Consider the following 19,121-nt stretch of genomic DNA (forward strand, 5'->3'; position numbering starts at 1 on the left):
TTTACATGAACTTATTACATTTGACCGACCAGATGGCATCCTTCTGCTGAATTAACACTCTCGTGTCCTTGCAATTGGCATCAGCTAATACCAGCTATCTTATCACCCAGCACATTCTTTCCATCTCTGATTACTATTCACCCTTGGGAGTCTAGCGATTTCCAGGTCTACGGAACCTTCTTGTTCTCATAATCTCAGCACTTACCACAAGGATATTTATACATTGTCTTGTCTGTTCTCATAGATTTTGCTTCCTTATCCATTTCCCATACAGGGACCATCTGCTCAAACATCCTCCCCCTCCCCCTCCTCCTCCCCTTGCATACAATTGCACAGCAGTAACTAGACATTGATTAGCTATTTCAAATTCAGCTCTTTGTGGCCCAAAGACTATATTATCATGCTTCACAAAAAAAATAACATTTCAGACAGCTGCAATATGCTCAGTAACCTTATATAAAGACAAAGCATAGCAGTACTAAACTAGCAAATTCCATCCAACTAATCAAATTAACAGCAGGATCTCTGCTGCTGCCCCAGTTAACCTTTCCATTCTGGTTTATAACAGTTCCCAAAGTTATTATCCATCAAATAGGGTGTTGGGTTATACATACTACCAATTTTGTTGAGTTCAAATCCCCAAAGGTTGTGCTGAAGCTGTACAATGCCATGGACAAACTGCATCTGGAGTACTATGTATTTCTCTGATTGCCGTAACATAAGGAGCCATTCAGAATCTAGAGGTGATGCAAAGGATAGTAATGAGGTGTATCCCTGGTGTCAGGGAGAAGAGTTACGAGGATTGGCTTGAAAACTAGAGCTCTTCGGCTTCAAGTATAGTTGTCTCCTCTTTTGCTGAGGAATAGCTGTCTTAGAGGGGACTTTATAGAGCAATATAAGATAGTGGGATATAGAAAATAAATAAATCTGGAACAAAACTTTCAATACATCAAGGAAGTAGGAGAAGAGAGAACAGGTTCAGGCCTGTGAATGGCAAATTTATGGCCAAATGTCACAACCCTACATTTTGTAACTTTCTTCCTAAACCCCTCCACCTTGCCACATTTCTCCTCAACTTCAAAAGTGTTCTCTTTGGACACTTCTATCACCTCACTTAATTTTCTCCCATTTCCTGCTTGTTACCTAGTCAGCTATGTGTGAAGTACCTTGGGATGTTTCACTTATTTAAAGACATATTGTAAGCATAATTTATTGTTAGAATAGAGGTCAGAAAGTATTTCTTTCCATATAGGGTGCTCAACAACTCAAACCAGTTTCTAGGATGGTTAATTAAGCTCAGCACACTGGACTTGCTAACTGCTGTAATTAGAAGGCACTCGAGTTAGTATTCCTGAAAGAATGAGACTAAATGAATGGAAGGACCTTCTCCATTCAAACAACTTGTGATTTTGTATATATTTGACCTATTGTATTAATCCACACATTGATGTGTATGTGGATGCTGAACTTCAGATAGTTGGACACAACAAAGGCTATGGGCTTGTGGAAACTTAATATTACTTATTCTATACAATGCATTAACACCCAAACAAAGTAGTACAAGAGAGAATTTATTATTTTACTTGTACAAGTGGAAGAGCACCTCAAGACAATGGTTGAGGATACATCTTCACCGAGTTCAAGGAACAGCTCACGTTTATACAGCTCAGTAACAACGCCCACCTGTCACAGAATATGGGCGTACACGTACATTCTTTATTGGCTCGGGTAGTTGGTCAATCAAAATAGGGAACCCACCCTCGAGTTCCCATAGCCATCTTGATATCTTGGATGCAGGCCTGAGAAAGTGCTTTTTCCCTAAGAAACTGTCTTTATTATCAGTAAGTCTGTAGCTAGTCTCAAGGCTATATGGTCATTTATTCCTGTTAGTCAGCTACCTCTCTATCTAAAGGGAGGACAGCTATCAGCATGAGAAACTCAAAGTAATTACACAATTGTGCTTCTATGTGTTTTTGTGAGAAACTTTATTATGTGAGTTTAAGTGAATTAGCTGGTCAGTTAATATGGTCAAGTATCCCTTCATGCATTTCCACATTCATGAGTTAGGTGAATTAGAGAGAGAGTTAATATGGTCAAGTATCCCTTCATGCATTTCCACATTCTCTGACAACATCCCAGCTGTAGTGTTAAAAGACCACAGCACCAGAGTTAGCCACACCCCAGGCCAATTATTTCAGTACAGCTTTGACACTGGCATCTTCCCACAATGAGGCAAATTGGCCAGGTGAGTCCTATCCACAAAAATACAGGATAAATTTAACTTGGCCAATTACCACTCCTTTCATCAGTACAATGATGAAAGGAGTCATCAATAGTGCCATTACGCAATACCTACTTATCAGTAACCTTCTCACCGAAACTCAGTTCAAATTCTGTTGGAATCACTTGGCTCCAAACTTCATCAAAGCCTTGATCCGGACATGAATGTAAGAGCGGAATGTCAAAAGAGAGGTGAGTGCAGCTGCCCTCAACATCAAGGCAGCATTTGACCAAATATAGAACCAAGGAAGCTTAGGAAAACTGGGGTCAATGAAGTCAAAGGAAAACCCCTTCAGTAGTTGGAGTCATATCTGATACAAAAGAAGATGGCTGTGGTTGTTGGAGTCCAGTCTTTGCAGAAGTTCCTCAGGGAAGTGTCCTCGGCCCAACCATCTTCAGCTGCTTCAACAATGACCTACCCTCTGTCATAAGGTCAGGAATGGAGCTGTTTGCTGATGGTTCCAGTATTCAGCTCCATTCACAATGAAGCTGCTTAAGCCAGCCTGCAGCAGGATCTGGGTAACATCCAGGTTTGGTCTGACAAGTGGCATGTAACATTCTCACTATATATGTGCCGAGTAATGATCATCTCGAACAATAAAAAGCCCAGCCATCTCCCTTTGACTTTCAATGGCACCACCAACACCTAGTCCATCACCATCAACATCTTGGAGGTCACCACTGACCAGAAACTTAAATAGACCAACTATATCAACAGTATGGCTACAAGAGCAGGGCAGAAGCTGGGTACTCTGAGGCAAGAGGCTCACCTCCTGGTCCCTCGAAGCCTATCCACCATCTCCAAGGCTCAAGTCAGGAGAGTGATGGAATACTCACCACTTGCCTGGGTGCGGCCGCAACACCATCCAAGACAAAACCGTTCACTTGATTGATGCACCTGTCACCAGATTCAATACTGTTTTTTTAAATTCTCGGGATGTGAGCGTCTGGCAAACCTTGAGAAAGGCAACAAGAGATCCAGCACCTCCTTTACCGATGTACTGCAGCTGCGGTGAGTACGGTCTACAGGATGCACTGCAGCAACTCACCGAGGTTACTTCGACAGCATCACCTTCCCCAGCGACTTCTACCACCGAGAAGGATGAGGGCAGCAATGCCGTGGGAGTACCATCACCTCCAAGTTCTTGTCCAAGTCAAACACCAGCCCGACATGGACATATAATCGCTGTACCTTCATCGTTGCTGGGTCACTATCCTGGAATTCCCTATTTAACACCATTACGGGAGCACCAGCACCACAAGAACTGCAGCAGTTTGTTGAGTCGGTCTGCCACCTTCTCAGATGAACCAGGGACGAGCAATAAACGCAGCCGTGCCACTGTCGGCCGCAGCCCAAGAACAAATTTTTTTTTAAAAAAGACAAAATCATTTTATTTTAAAACTAAACGACGAAACAGGGAAATAAATGAAAAACACACACTCACTAAACCGCATTCCCCATGCCCAAATTTTGTAAACTGCCCTGGCAATCGTTTTTTCTTTGGCTTTCATTTTATTAATACCCACAGTGGTGTGTGTGTGGCACCCTGAGTGCTGTGTCACTGTACAGCTCTCAGTATTTGTTTGCTGTTCTTATCCAGTTCCACATGCAAACAATTGTTGTGACTGCGCTTTTTTTTCTGACATCTACTGGGTGAGGATGTGAAATAGTCGTCAGGGGCTGTGTTTCACACATGGTTTCTGCAACTGGAAGCGAGACAGGCATCGATCTGTCTACTCCTCTGCAGACTAGTTCCGGGTGAAGGAGAATCTGCTCTTTTTTTTTTGTTGGTTTGATTGTAAACTTTGAGGAGGAGGTGGGTGGGTGGAAAAAAAAATTAAATCTAGGCTTGCATTTTAGCGCACAGTGGACAGATAAGGCGAGCAGAGAGTGAAGTTGCAGTCAGTGCCTGTGTCTCTGTCCTGAGTCTCCCATTGCAAAGTGAAGGATCAGCGGCGGCTCCCCACCAGGAAATAAAGTCATAAAATAAACAGCATGATCCCCGAAGGGGCCGCACTCGCCTTTTTTTCCCTGTGATATTTTACTGCATTAACTCTCAAACCAGTGCGGACCTCAAGACAAGGTGCGAAGTGTTGGGAACACCGCTACCGACGAGTGAGTGTTTTATTTCGAATTCTTCTTCTTCTTCTTCTTATTCCCAGGCTTATATTGAAAGCGGAGCTTCATTTATTTGTGTAGTCTTTAAACGAGGTGGTTTACATTTTACTGAACTGAAGGGTTTTTTTGGGGGGTTTACCAGTGAGGCCTAATCATTCGTTCTCAATTTTAGTTTTTTTTTAACATCTGGAAAAATAATATACACTTTAAAAGTAATGCTAACTTTTTTGACGGTGAGATACTTTGTATTTAAAATGATTGCAGTTTTTCAAAACCAAGTTGTGTTGATTACCATTTGGTGTTTTTATAGTGTTCCTCTTCTTTTAAAAGATAATATTGTATCTGGTTTGCTATTAATATTGCCTCTGATGATGCACTAGAGGCCTTGGTGCAAGATATGGACAGATGGAGGGGCATCCTATATCTGGGAGGGGAGGGAGAGGTAAGAGGCCCCCCCCCCCAGACATTTACTCAAGAGGCAGTAGGGGATGAAGTCAATTCCAGGCGCATAGCACTACCAACATGGATGCAGTGCAGGAAGAAGTTCAATGCTTTGACACGAGTGGTCAAGGTGAATGAGGTCAACTGTCAAGTGGCGTCTCCTACCAACTGCACCACGAGCCGCATCCACTGCTCCACGCACTACACCCCCCAACACCCACATACCAATAAACTCTTTCAATCAGTATTCAACTCTGCCAATCAGATGCTTCCTCTCACCCTCACACATTACCACTGTTGCAAGCCACACACCCACAACTCACAAGTTACACACACTGCCAGCTATTCAACCATGACTGGCACATCACCCAAACATCTCGCAGGACACTCACCGACACACTTCCCGCTTTCTTGCAGGAGAAGGTGACGCATAACAGGAGGCAGCAAGTGGCAGTGGCTCCATGGAACATGAACCTGCTGCCCTCTCTCAGGATGACAGCATTCCTGTCCCACCCCTGCCACTCCGCCAGTGCCCTTGCTGTTGCCTGTCAGCTAGCCAGCCAACTCCCTGTAGAGTATTGAAACTCTATTATAGGAACATAGGAAGAGGCCATTTAGCCCCTTGAGCCTGTTCCTCCATTCAGTGAGATCATGGTCGATCTGTGACTTAGCTCCACATACCCACCTTAGCTCCATATCCCTTAATACCTTTGGTTAACAAAAATCTATCAATTTCAGATTTAAAATTTACAATTGAGCTAGCATCAACTGTCGTTTGCAGAAGAACATTCCAAACTTCTGCCACTCTGCGTGTCGAAGTGTTTCCTAACTTCACTCCTGAAAGTCCTGGCTCTAATTTTTAGGCTATGTACCCCATTCTTAGTATTCAAGCAGAGGAGATCTCCAAAAACAGGTACTAATGCATCAGCAGCCAGAAGCAATAATCCAGCAACTAGCCTGTAACCCCTGCATGATCCCTTCAAATATGGCTGGTGGGGGTTCCTCCATGCCATTTATGACCTGTTCAGCTGTCCGAGGTTAAGACAGTGTGTTGACTGGAGCATTGTGTTCCAAAATCACCTCTGACCCTTTAAATCAGCGTTGCATACTCATCTACTCCCTACTTTACATGCTGCTGGTGATCGTTATCTGCGCCTGCGCAAACGCCTTTACCAAGATGGCGTCCGGTGTGCGCCATTTTGGGTCCTTAGGAGGCTGTGTAGAGCCTACAAAACGGGTGCTACGCATCCCTATTTATAGCCCCATGTGTTTTGTATTCTGAAACAAAAAAAGAAAATTATTAGTGGATGTTAAGGATGTGTTCAGCAGTGATTTTCAAACATTTTAATGTGGAGGATCCCCTGCAAGTACTGGCCTACTCTCAGGAACCCCTCCATATATTGGCATCTTCCCTGGACCCCTTTGTTCAAACTTCCAAAAGGTACCACCAGTTGCCCCCCTCCCCTCAAAAAAAGCAGTGTTATCATTTTGTTACTTATATACAGCAACAGATCATAGAATCTTACTGCAGAGGCTATATGGCCCATCGGGCCTGTGCCTGCTCTTTGAAAGAGCTATCCAATTAGTCCATTCCCCTGCTCTTTCCCCATAGCCCTGCAAATTTCTCCTTTTCAAGTATATATCCAATTCCCTTTAGAAATTTACTGTTGGATCTGCTTCTATCCACCCTATCAGGCAGTGTATTTCAGACCATAACCACTAGCTGCATGAAAACATTTCTCCTCATCATCTCCTGGTTCTTTTGCCAATTATCTTAAATCTGTGGCGTCTGGTTACCGACCCTCCTGCCAATGGAAGCAGTTTCTCCTCATTTATTCTATCAACTCCCCCCCCCCCCATAATTTTGAACACCACTATTAAATCTTCCTTTAACCCGCTGTGCTGTAAGGAGAACAATCCCAGCTTCTCCAGTCTCTCCACATAACTGAAGTCCTTCATCCCTGGTATCATTTTGGTAAATCTCTTCCTGCACTCGTTAGGCATGCTCGTAAGACACATACTACAGAAACATTTTTTTTTGAGTGGGGTGGAGGGGGAAGAGAGTGTGCAGTCAAACTGAATGAATGTGAACATTTGGAAATTTGTCTTTGGCATCTCATCCATAAATTTCCCCCAAATCCAAAAGGGCAAATGTCTGCATATCAAGTACTCCCTGACTTGTGGCTCATCTGCTCATACCAGTCTGCACACCATCTCGAAACATTTTCTTTTCTGCCCATATGTTGCGCCGAAAAACCTTTGCATTCTGTTTTCTGTGTTTTCAAACATGCTGTCATACAAGTCAGTTCTGCCATCTGCCACGCTGAAAAGATGTGAGAAACTAATTGGTGGTGTTTGACTAAAAATAGTGACACAGAGGGGCTCGTCTGGTCTTTGAAGCTGGGACCTCTCTCAATTCAATCTCTATCTACGGGCTAATTCTGAATGAATCCGTGAGCTTGTGATTCTTTACGAGAGAGTGGGAGATGTTGAGAAATATGCTGAAGATTTCCCTGTAAATCGTTAATAGTGCACATTCTCACATACATTTGATACCAGTATGATGCACTAGTGCCTGATGACCAACCTTTCAAAGCTCATGAGTCAGATTTTATATTTTAATTTGAGGAGGAGTTGCGACTGTTCCTGTCCTCTTGCGTTACAGCTCAGTTCCTGGGAACTTGATGGCAGAAGTAGATCTCTGCTGCTGTTGGCTGTATAGAAGTCAAATCATTTATTTATATTTATGAGCACTGCTGACAACTTGAGAATCATGCATCCATAATCTCCATTACAATAAAAGTGCTATCAATTAAAATATACTATTAGATATGTAGATAGTTTTGTTGACATCTGTGGCACATTTGTTCCTTAAATACAGTTGTGGCAACAAAACTCCAGTCTTTTTAATTAGAATCGTAGCAGCGAACAAGATTTAGAAGAAGCAAAATTCAATCATTTCTGATAATGAAAGAAACAGTATGACTATGGTATACGCAGTGATATTCTTACTAACTATAACAAAGATGTACTTGTACAGTCAGGCACACAAATCAGTGCAATTTTTGACGTGCTTTGTTCCTTGTTTTCTTGAACCATGTTTTCTACTCCCAAGTGCAGAAACTTGACAGTGCTGAAGCCTGAGCATCAGTCAGAGTAGATTTGTCCTTTGATTTTGCATGTTGAAGAACCGAAAAAATTGTGCAAACATTGAACTTGGAAATCAGACAAAGGGTAGTGCTGTTGATGTTTGGATGCTTCTCACAAGTATCCAACCCTCCAATATTCAGCTCAGCACCCAGGTAGCCCAACTTACATTTCACGCCATTTCCCTCACCCCTATTCTAAGGAGAACTCACTTTTACATTATACTGGCAAAAGTAGACGGCAGTTCACACCTTTTAAAAATATTTGTGATTTATTTCTTATCAAGAACAATTATTCTACAGAAAGCTTTACTTCACTTAGCCCGCTCTCCAAAAAGAATCCAATTAAACAGCTTAAAGTTTCAGTATTACTAATGCCTGAAACCCTTGAATCCATTATCACCAACTAGGTATAGTTTTGAAGCTAAAATTATTTTGATCTTGACCCATAGCAAAGTCACTAGGCTTCAATCATGACTTTGCTTGCTGCTCCTGTTTGGTGCTGTTTTGACTCCACTGGCTGCTGTTTCCTGCTCTGCAGAAAATGCCAGTTCTGCTCCAGGCCTATTTGTAAATGCTGGTCCTGGACCCGACGAAGCACCAGCTCCACTCCCATGAAAACTGCCTCTACAAATAAATGGTACTTCCAACTCCTATGGTAGAGTGAGTCTCCCAGAATCAGCCAGAGAGCTATACTACCACCAATCCTGCTGTAAGGTAAAGAGCCTCACTTGAGCAGCAGAAGAACTGTATGAAGCTTGTTGGCCAGCACTACACTAGTCGTATAATACGCCAGTGATTTAGAACAGCAAGTTAGCAGGCTACTCCAGGTGTGAGGCAAAGGAGGAGATTGCGGGGGCTCTGACACATATATTCAGAACCTCTCTGGCCACAGGGGATGTGCCAGAGGACTGGAGAACCGCTAATGTAATACCATTATTCAAGAAGGGGAGTAGGGAAAAACCGGGGAACTACAGGCCAGTGAGCCTAACATCAGTGGTAGGAAAATTATTGGAAAAAATTCTGAAGGACAAAATTAGTCTCCACTTGGAGAAGCAAGGATTAATCAGGGATAGTCAACATGGCTTTGTCAAGGGAAGATCATGTCTGACTAATTTGATTGAATTTTTTGAGGGGGTGACTAGGCGTGTGGATGAGGGTAACGCAGTGGATGTGGTATACATGGATTTCAGTAAGGCCTTCGATAAAGTCCCTCACAGGAGACTGGTCAAGAAGGTACGAGCCCATGGAATCCAGGGTGCCTTGGCACTTTGGATACAAAACTGGTTTAGTGGCAGAAGGCAGAGGGTGATGGTCGAAGGTTGTTTTTGTGACTGGAAGCCTGTGGCCAGTGGGGTACCACAGGGATCGGTGCTGGGTCCCTTGCTGTTTGTGGTCTACATTAATGACTTGGATATGAATGTAAAAGGTATGATCAGTAAGTTCGCTGATGATACAAAGATTTGTAGGGTGGTAAATAGTGAGGAGGATAGCCTCAGTCTGCAGGACGATATAGATGGGTTGGTCAGATGGACGGAACAGTGGCAAATGGAATTTAACCCGGAAAAGTGCGAGGTGATGCACTTTGGAGGGACTAACAAGGCAAGGGAATACACAATGAATGGGAGGACCCTAGGCAAGACAGAGGGTCAGAGGGATCTTGGTGTGCAAGTTCACAGATCCCTGAAGGCGGCGGAACAGGTAGATAAGGTGGTAAAGAAGGCATATGGGATACTTGCCTTTATTAGCCGAGGCATAGAATATAAGAGCAAGGAGGTTATGATGGAGCTGTATAAAACACTGGTTAGGCCACAGCTGGAGTACTGTGTGCAGTTCTGGTCGCCACACTACAGGAAGGATGTGATCGCTTTGGAGAGGGTGCAGAGGAGATTCACCAGGATGTTACCAGGGCTGGAGCGCTTCAGCTATGAAGAGAGACTGGGAAGATTGGGTTTGTTTTCCTTGGAGCAGAGGAGGCTGAGGGGGGACATGATTGAGGTGTACAAAATTATGAGGGGCACAGATAGGATGGATACTAAGGAGCTTTTTCCCTTCGTTGAGGGTTCTATAACAAGGGGACATAGATTCAAGGTAAAAGGCGGGAGGTTTAGAGGGGATTTGAGAAAGAACTTTTTCACCCAGAGGGTGGTTGGAGTCTGGAACTCACTGCCTGAAAGGGTTGTGGAGGCAGGAACCCTCACAACATTCAAGAAGCATTTGGATGAGCACTTGAAATGCCATAGCATACAAGGCTACGGACCAAATGCTGGAATATGGGATTAGAGTAGACAGGGCTGATGGCCGGCGTGGACACGATGGGCCGAAGGGCCTCTATCCGTGCCGTATAACTCTATGACTCTATGACTCTATGAATGGAATGATTGACCAAATGAATTGACATCAGTGCATAGTTAAAAGCCCTGGTTTTTAAAATGAGCATGGGGGATCAAAAATGTTACTGCAAATAAGGCTTAAAATACTTCCATTTTAAGAATAAATTTGGATAATTTTCAGTCAACTAATGGCTTAAATGAATGTTCTGAATTGTTTTTTTAAATAACCTTTGAGCAAATCAAAGCAGTCAGCTGTTTGCACTGTTGCACATGATAAGACACAGCAACTCTGCATCAGCTAGGATTTTTGGGGTAGACTGCAATTTTCGTTGACTGCCAGAACAATTCACTAGTTGGGCTATGCCAGTTAATCACAACTTATAGTATATATGGGGTGTACAATACTTACAACAGGCTTATTGAGTAATGTCATTTTTCAGTGAGCGTCATTCCACACTGGAAATTTAGTCCTTAAGCCTAGAGACAACTATGCAGTCAGTCAGAATGACCATTATCTCACAAGCTCTTGATCTGGCTGGCACATCATGTTCTACTGAAAATAGCAGCAGATATTTTTGTGATAAGAATTTATAGGAAGGTTATGCTGCACATTTCACATTTCTGTGCAGAAATTACTCTTTTGTATTAATGTAGAATGTGCAATATAACTAATGCCCCGCTGTCATGAGATTGGGACTCAACCTCGGGTTGTACAATTTTTCTTGGAGAGGGGTGCGAGATGAATTTTTCAAAATGGCAGCAACATAGCCCACTGGACTAGCTTAGTATTTTTTAATGTAGGCAAAGAGGTGTAAAGGAATTCTGCTGTTTACTAATATTAAAACTTTTCCCATCATTGGTTGGTTATTAGAACACTGTATATGTGCTTATTTGTGCAAGGTGTTGTTTTCCCTGGCTAGACGGTGATGCAGAGTTTGCAGCGAAACTCTGTGTTGTTGGCCTTGCCATCCTAAAGCCAGGAACCCTCCCAAATAGTAATTGCAAAATAAAAGTTTTGAATAAGAAAAGGCTATATAGGCCAATCACTCTGTACCTTTCAATAGCATGCATTCAATTTGCATTCTCATAGACACTAAATTATGGAATCTCCTTTCGAACGCAAAGCCAGGTCCAGCTTCAGAGAAATGAAACATGTGAAATTCCTCCCTAGTCCCCAAGAAAAATCAAATAAAATCCCAAGTGCAGTATCTAATGACCCCACTTATTGCACAGACGGCATTCTTTTGTTCCAAGCAGAACTAGAGTCATAGAACCCATCACCTTCGGTTATTTTCAATAGCCTGGTGGTTACAGAACTACAAAGTACTTTCAACCTTTAATTATTAGCTGAATATTCATTGACATGCGAATTGTTTAGCAAGATGTCAACACGTTGCCGTAAAGGACTAAGGTCACAGTAGAATTTTTTGTAGAGTTGCACTTAGTTTGTGGAGGAATGAGTTTTTCGTTTAAATCTTCCTGGAAAAATAATGGCGCGCTCACGACGCAAACCGTTATTAATGTGCAACTCGGCCAGCAAGTTCAGAGGAAGAAGAGACCTGGCGTGAGTTGTGAATCTCCAGAATGTGCTGGTCGATTTATGCCGCTCCGCCATTTGCCTCGCACAGATGGCAGCTCGCCCTCAACCTCCCCATTACTTTTAAGAACTTGCTGGATTTGCCATTAATTGCCCATTAAACTCGCTGCAGAAAGTTAGGGCTCATACTTAACAGCGTAAGTACTCTTTTAACAACATGATAATTGTTAATGCAATGCCACTCAACTTCTTCTGTCCAGAAAGAGAACAGTTTAAACTGTTGAGTCTCATTTCTGCAGGCAGTAGATTGTTCTTGGAGACTTCTAAAATTTAAAATGTAATTTTTTTAAATTACTTTTCCTTTATGTCTCTTTTTTTCTCTCTCTTAATCCAATCTTTCTTTCCCTCTATTTCTCTTTCTGTACCTGATTTGGCTCTTAAATTCACCCTATTTCCTTCTCCGTCGTTCCAATGTTTCTTTCTCAGTCCTTAAATTTAATTGATTAAGGAGATAGTGAACGACAGGACCAACAGTCTAAGGTCCCAGATGCCTCATTGCCCTCCAGCTCGTACTTCTAGCATGTTATGGCACAATTTTGTTCTAGCTGAAGGGTGCAAGAAAAAGTCTAACTAACGGCAGTGCCCTGATCCAACAAAATTTGGTTCAACATGTACAGAATATTCCCATTGTGAATTTCAAGGATTTTATTTCCAACGGGAGGCAGATGTTTATTAATAAATAATAATATAATGAACCTATATTGTAAATGGAAATTGCACAATTTTTGAGGAAAAAAGGCTCACTATAATAGGTTAAATAATCAGAAAAAATATTTAATGAAAATAGAAGCCAGGACCAGAGTGTGGATGCATAGTCACCGGTGTTTCAGCAGTAGGAACTAAGCCTTAATTTTCCCTCATCTCCATTGCAAAACTATTTAAAGAGCTGCAAATTACCTCCTTGAGATGGTCTGGAAGTGTAAGTTTTATCAATGTGCAAGAAATTTGATCTGGATTATGAAGACTTTTGATCGTATTGAATTTGAGAGCATCTAATTCATATGCCAAATTTAAAAGAACTGGGTGGTACAGTGGGTTCGTCATTGGCTTTTACTCATGAGACCTTGGGCTGAAATCTAGCCAAGACTGAAGGGTTAAAAGCCGCCGCGGTCTGGTGGCTTTAAGGGTCCAACATGAATTGAGTTTGCATTAAAAAAAAATTAAAACTGCAAATGCCGGAAATCTGAAAGAAAAATAGAAAGTGCCGGGCATACAGCAGGCCATTCAGTATCTATGGAGAAAAAGGACATGTCAGAGTTTTAGGTACAGCCCTTTATCAGAACTGCCAACTGAAAGATAAGTCCCATAACAGGTTTGAAGGAAAGGTGGGATGGGGGGAAAGATATTCCAGTCACAGAGGAAGTTAATGGGTTCATTGACCTCCAAACTGCTTAATTAAAAAACGTGGCAATGGAAAGACATTAAATGAACAGGAGAGTGTGCAAATAGCTATGGCGGTGAAAAGACTTTGGATAGATCCACACAAAGAAAGAGACATGAAAGTGGGGAAAATTGATGAGGGTGAAGAACTGTAGACGTGAGAGGTTTGAAATGAAAAATGGAAACGCACAGTAGATCCGCCAGTGCCCAAAAGTGAAAATAAAAACACGGCAGCACCAGAAAGGGCAGATCCCCTCTCTCCACCAGAACTGTGTTTTGACAAAGGATTTACACCTGAAACATTAACCCACCTCTCCTTCCCTAGATGCTGACAGACCAGTCGCACATCACCAGAATTCCTCACTGTAAAGAAAGTGGAGGATATAATTAAGATCTGAAGTTACTAAAAGTAACTCTTCGAATCAGGGCTGCAGAGTGGCCAGGAGAAAGATGAGATATAATTCCTGATAATTGTGTTCAGCTTGGTTGGAACAGTCCAGGAGGCCAAATACAGAGAGGTCAAAGTGGGGATGGAAGGGGGTGTTAAAGTGGTGAGCGACCAGATGGCCAGGGTCGCACTTGTGGACAGAACAGAGGTGTTTTCCAAAATGGTCAATTGATTTGCGTTTAGCCTCCCCAATGTAGAGAAGACTGTACAATGAGCAGTGAATACAGTATATTAGATTGGAGGGAGTACACTTAATTGCTGTCTTCAACAGGAGGAGTATTTAGGGCCATGAACAATGGGGAAGCAGGTGAATGAACAGGTGCTATATCTGCTGCGGGTGCATGGGAAAGTGCCAGGGAAAGGGCAGCTGGAGGCTGGGGTGGTGGAAGACTCGATCATGCCAGAACCAAAGGGGAGAGGGGAGCTTAAGGGAAGGTGTACTCGTTGGTGGGATCATGTTGTAGGCGGCGGAAAATAATCTGGTGACTGTAGAGTCTAGTGGGTTCAAGGTGAGGGCAAGGGAGAGCCTCATTGTTTTGAGAGGAGGGAAGGGAAGTGAGAGCAGAATCACAGGCGATGGGGAGGGCACAGCAAAGGTCCTGTCAGTCACTGTCGAGAGGAAAGTTCTGTTGAGGAAAAATGAAGACATTTCAGAAGCTCTGGTGCGGAAAGTAAATACATAAGAGCAAATACAACAGAAATGGATAAGCTGGGAGAAGGAGATGATGGCCCAGATTTTGCTGGAGCGGGGCATCTCTCAACATAGTTAGACTTTTTCCTGCACCTTCAGTTCGAAAATTTTTTTGCCGTACAAGTTGCCGGATGTTCGAACTGATAACGACGCGGTGAGGGCAACGGGGACCTTGGTGAACGACGGGACCAACAGTCTATCTCCTTAACCAATGAGATTTAAGGATTGAGAAAGAAACAGAGGAACAATAGAGAAGGAAATGGGTTGAATTAGAGTCAAATCAGGTACAGGAAGAGAAACAGAGAGGAAGAAAGGTTGGATCAAGAGAGAGAAAAAGAGACAGAAAGGAAAAGTAAGAAAAAAATTAAAACATTTAAAATTTAAAATTTTTAAAATCTCGAACAACAATTTACTACCTGCAGGAATGAGACCACAGTTTCAATTGTTCCCTTTCTGGGATGGAGACATTAAGTGGCATTGCAGGAACATAAATCTCATCATTAAAAAAAGTACTTGGGCTGTTAAGTACTAGCCCTAACTTTCTGCAGTGAGCTTAATTGGCAATTAATGTGCAAATGCAACAAGTTCTTGAAACTGATGTGGAGGTTGAGGACGAGCCGCTGTTTTCGTGAGATTACGGCGGAGCGGTGCAAATCTTCCAGCAACTTGTGACGATTCGCATTTCATGGGGTATCTCTTCCTCGCTACAAGCTGCTGGACGATTTACACGTTAATAATGGCCATTAAACTCGCCGTTATTTTGGCAGCAAAATCGGGGCCTATGCCTTTACAGGAAGTGTGTTGGGAAGAAGCAGCACCGGCATGAAATGAGTTTGGGCAGTTCTACCACAGCTCCTGGACCCAGAACCCAAAACTGCCCCTAATTTGGTAGTACAGTAAATGGACAATCGCATTTCAAGAACTTGCAGGATGGCTCATGTGAGGAAATAGGAAATTGTGAAGTATGCACTTGTCTTCTGAGATTGGGGCTGAGGTTAATTATCATGGCAGAGTAGAGGGAGCTTTACTCTGATTCTAGCTATGTCATCCTTGCTCTGAGGATATTTGTTGCTGACACTGGATGCCTGAAGTGGAAACGAATGTCATTTTGCAGTAGTAAACTTGATGAGCACAAAAAGTAATTTAAAAAAAATGCAGTGCCAATTTTTAACCCCACTGGAAACTTTGGAATTTTTTTCCTTTACCAGTTTTCTTTTCTCCCTTTCTCTCCTCCCCGCAGAAAACAGTCCCACGGCCATGGCATCTTGCCGAAGTAGCCATTAATCATTTGTGAGGTTTGATAGTGATTGCCAGTAGATTATTATGTCATGGTAGCATCACAGCCAAGCTTGATTCTGTCCTCACCTCAACTTCCACAGACACATTCTTTGTACAAAGGTCGCTTGGATGGTGTTCAGGAATGGGAACCTTGCCAAAGTTTTTCTCTCTTAAGCCAGAGGCATTAAGACCAATTGTAATTCCCCTACCACCACCCTGAGTGAGATCACCTGACTCAGCACAGATCAGAGATCAAAGCTGGGAAATTCCTAATCTTTACAGTTTAACTACTCACTGGATAAACATGCTGAGTCATTGGGGAATTGGCTAAATTCTTTTTTAATACAGAATTCTTTTTGTCTCAGTTGTTATTAACTCAGGCTCTGTAGGTGATTTAAAAACAGCTTGGGAAAAGGGGTCGTGATGGACTCTGCAATGAGAAGTAGTGGAAGGTACTTTGGAAATGATCCAAAAAGAGTCTCAACATTTGTTTGAATCAAATTCTGAATCTTTTATGGAGCATATATGGTATTCTGTCTCATGCCTGGGCAAATATTTGCCTGTACTAGTGGAAAATATTAGAAAAGAATATAGTTTACATAAAGAAATGTCATACTTGCCTAAAAAGGCATGTACAGCAGTAAGTGGAATGCAAATCCAGATATTGATGACTTAGAGAAAATAAATGGGATAAGAGTAGTGCATCTTATTCGTGGTCCTCGTGAGTTATAATATACTGCCTGCTACCATTGGTTGTTTTCCATAACCCGTTGCTCTTTATTGTGTATAATCTTTTCCAGCGAAGAAAAAGAAATATATTCTTTAACATTGGGATTACTAATACAATGTGTAGTGCAGAATGCTACTTGTACTGTGAACAAGAACAGTGATATAATGGGAAACATCTCAAAACCATTTGACAATAGCTCAAAACAAGCGACTAACACAGTTTTCAAAATGCTTAAGGGGCATGGATAATTTGTTAAAGTCACTTGATCTTAATTTAAATGTTTAGAGACTAAGGGGGGAAAATTGGATAGGGCCTGTTTTTGGGCGGGAGTAGCACGATCCGCTATTACCCCACTCCCATAGGTCCCTGCACAGATAGGACGAAACTTTCGTCAGGCCTGAGGACTCACCTGCAATCTGCATTGGAAATCGGCGTGAACTTGGATTCAATGCAATTCGCACTTTCCACTAGCAGGGGGAGCTCCAATCTCTTAAAGGCTGGCTGTCTGTTAGAAATCTCTTAAAGGTAGCTGGTGCCTGTTATTTGCTGAAAATAACAGTCTGCTGTCTGCACGGAATCTGAACGGAGATCAGACATCGCACACGTAAAACACAGATGCAGGTCCCGTCCCTATGTTTACACACTGATGAATTATGTTTGAATAAAGGTTGCGCACCACTAAATCCCACATCCTCCAATCTGCATGCAAGTCCTCACCAATCTGCCGATCTGAGAGTCCATGCACCAAGGTTCTCTGCTGATGCACCAGAGGCCTTGGTGCAAGAGGTGGACAGAAGGAGGGACATCCTATATCCGCGAGGGAGGGGGGGAGCAAAAGGCCCTCCAGACACACACCCAAAATGCAATGGGAGGCAGTAGGGGATGAAGTCAATTCCAGGTGCGCAGCATCATGAACATGGATGCAATACAGGAAGAAGTTCATTGCTTTGACATGAGTGGTCAAGGTGAGTGAGGTCAACTGTCAAGTAGCGTCTCCTCCCAACTGCACCACGCACTACACCCCCATCACCCACATACCAACAAACTCTTTCCATCAGTACTCAACTCTTCCAATCAGATGCTTCCTCTCACCATCACACATTACCACTGTTGCAAGCCGCCGACCCACAACTCACAGGCCGCACACACTGGCAGCTATTCATACCTGACAGGCACATCACCCAGACCCATGTCCTGCTTTCTTGCAGGAGAAAGTAGCGCATATCAGTGGCAGCAAGTGGCGGTGGCATTCAGCCCCTCGAGCTTGTTCCGCCATTCAATGAGATCATGGTGGACCTGTGACCTAACTCCATATTTCCACCTTAGCCCCATATCCCTTTCTTGGTTCACAGAAATCTATCAATCTCAGATTTAGAATTCACAGTTGAGCTAACATCAACTGCCGTTTGCAGAAGAGCGTTCCAAAGTTCTCCCAACCTTTGCATGTAGAAGCATTTTCTAACTTCACTCCTGCATGTCCTGGCTCTAAATGTTCGGCTATGTCCCTGCGTCCTAGTATTGAAGTCTAGGAGACCTCCAAAAACAGTTACAAATGTCTCGGCAGCCAGAAGCAATAATCCAGCCGCTAACCTGTAAACCCTGCATGGTCCCTTTAAATAGCGCCGATGGGGGGTCCTCCAGACACTCTAAGACACGTTCAGATGGTCGGGGTTAAGACTGTGCGTTGAGCTGAGCGTTAAGACCCAAAATGGTGTCTATCACTTTAAATCAGCGTTGCACACTGATTGAAGCCATTTTCTCCCTACTTTACATGATTCCAACGTTCGTTATCTGCGCCTGCGCTAACTCCTTTATCAACATGGCGTCTGGCGCACATCACGCTGGAAACGTGCGTGCGCATCCAAGATGCCATCTTGGACATCAGAGAGGCCGTGTAGCGCCGAAACAACGGGTGCTACACGGCCCAATTTAGCGCCCTAAGATTTTGCCTTCCCCGCTCTCTAAATATTTAAATTTCCAGCTTTTGGGAGACAGGACAGTTAAAGTTCCTGTGAGGCAGGTGCCAAGCAGTGTTAAAAGAGATTCCAAACAAGCAGAACCTTAAGCAGTACAATAATTGGCCCATAATAGCAATTGCATTTACAACTTAATTGCTTTAACACAAACACAGAGTTGACTTATTTTTTATCATAAAAAAATACTAGACTGTATTAATGCTAGGTGTACTATTTAACTTCTGTTACTGTTTAGCATTGTTTTTCGATAGACGTTTGATAATTGTAACACAAGTCCCTTGAATCACTGTCTTCAGCTGCTTGCAACACTGGGACTGAATGATTAAATGCAGACGATTATGACTGTGCTGAAAACATCAAGCCTCCTCCTCAGAGTACCAGTTTAGTTTCAGTCACTTGGTGGCAGAAAACCAGATGATGTAATTTCCTTTGGCAGCATGTGATTTTTTTTTTGAAGGGTTCCCTGAAACTCCCACCGCTTGAAGCCTGTTGCAGTAATGCTATGTTATTTTAATGCATACAAAATAACGCAAGGAATTTCTGTGTACTTTTTGAATTTGCCTGCAGTTTTACTTTTAGATACTTGAACAACAAATTTCCTGTCAGTAGCTGTTGTTGCTTTTGCCTATATCAGCAAAGAGATGTCTTTGCACACTCCTCAAAGATAATGGGTCGTAATTTGTTGGGGCAGGGTATCTGACC

At 42.8% G+C, this 19,121-nt stretch overlaps 1 protein-coding gene across 1 annotated transcript in view; it reads left to right on the forward strand.

Moving 5' to 3' along the window:
• Positions 1 to 4,128: 4,128 nt before the first annotated feature.
• Positions 4,129 to 19,121, forward strand: part of LOC137321274 (tyrosine-protein kinase JAK2-like) — a 297,277-nt gene continuing 282,284 nt past the window's right edge. The window contains exon 1 of the mRNA XM_067983625.1: positions 4,129 to 4,396. The gene's annotated coding sequence lies outside the window, so the exon portion shown is untranslated. The remainder of the gene's footprint in view (positions 4,397 to 19,121) is intronic.

Source organism: Heptranchias perlo, chromosome 4 (assembly GCF_035084215.1).
Source record: "Heptranchias perlo isolate sHepPer1 chromosome 4, sHepPer1.hap1, whole genome shotgun sequence".
NCBI classification, from domain to species: Eukaryota; Metazoa; Chordata; class Chondrichthyes; order Hexanchiformes; family Hexanchidae; genus Heptranchias; species Heptranchias perlo.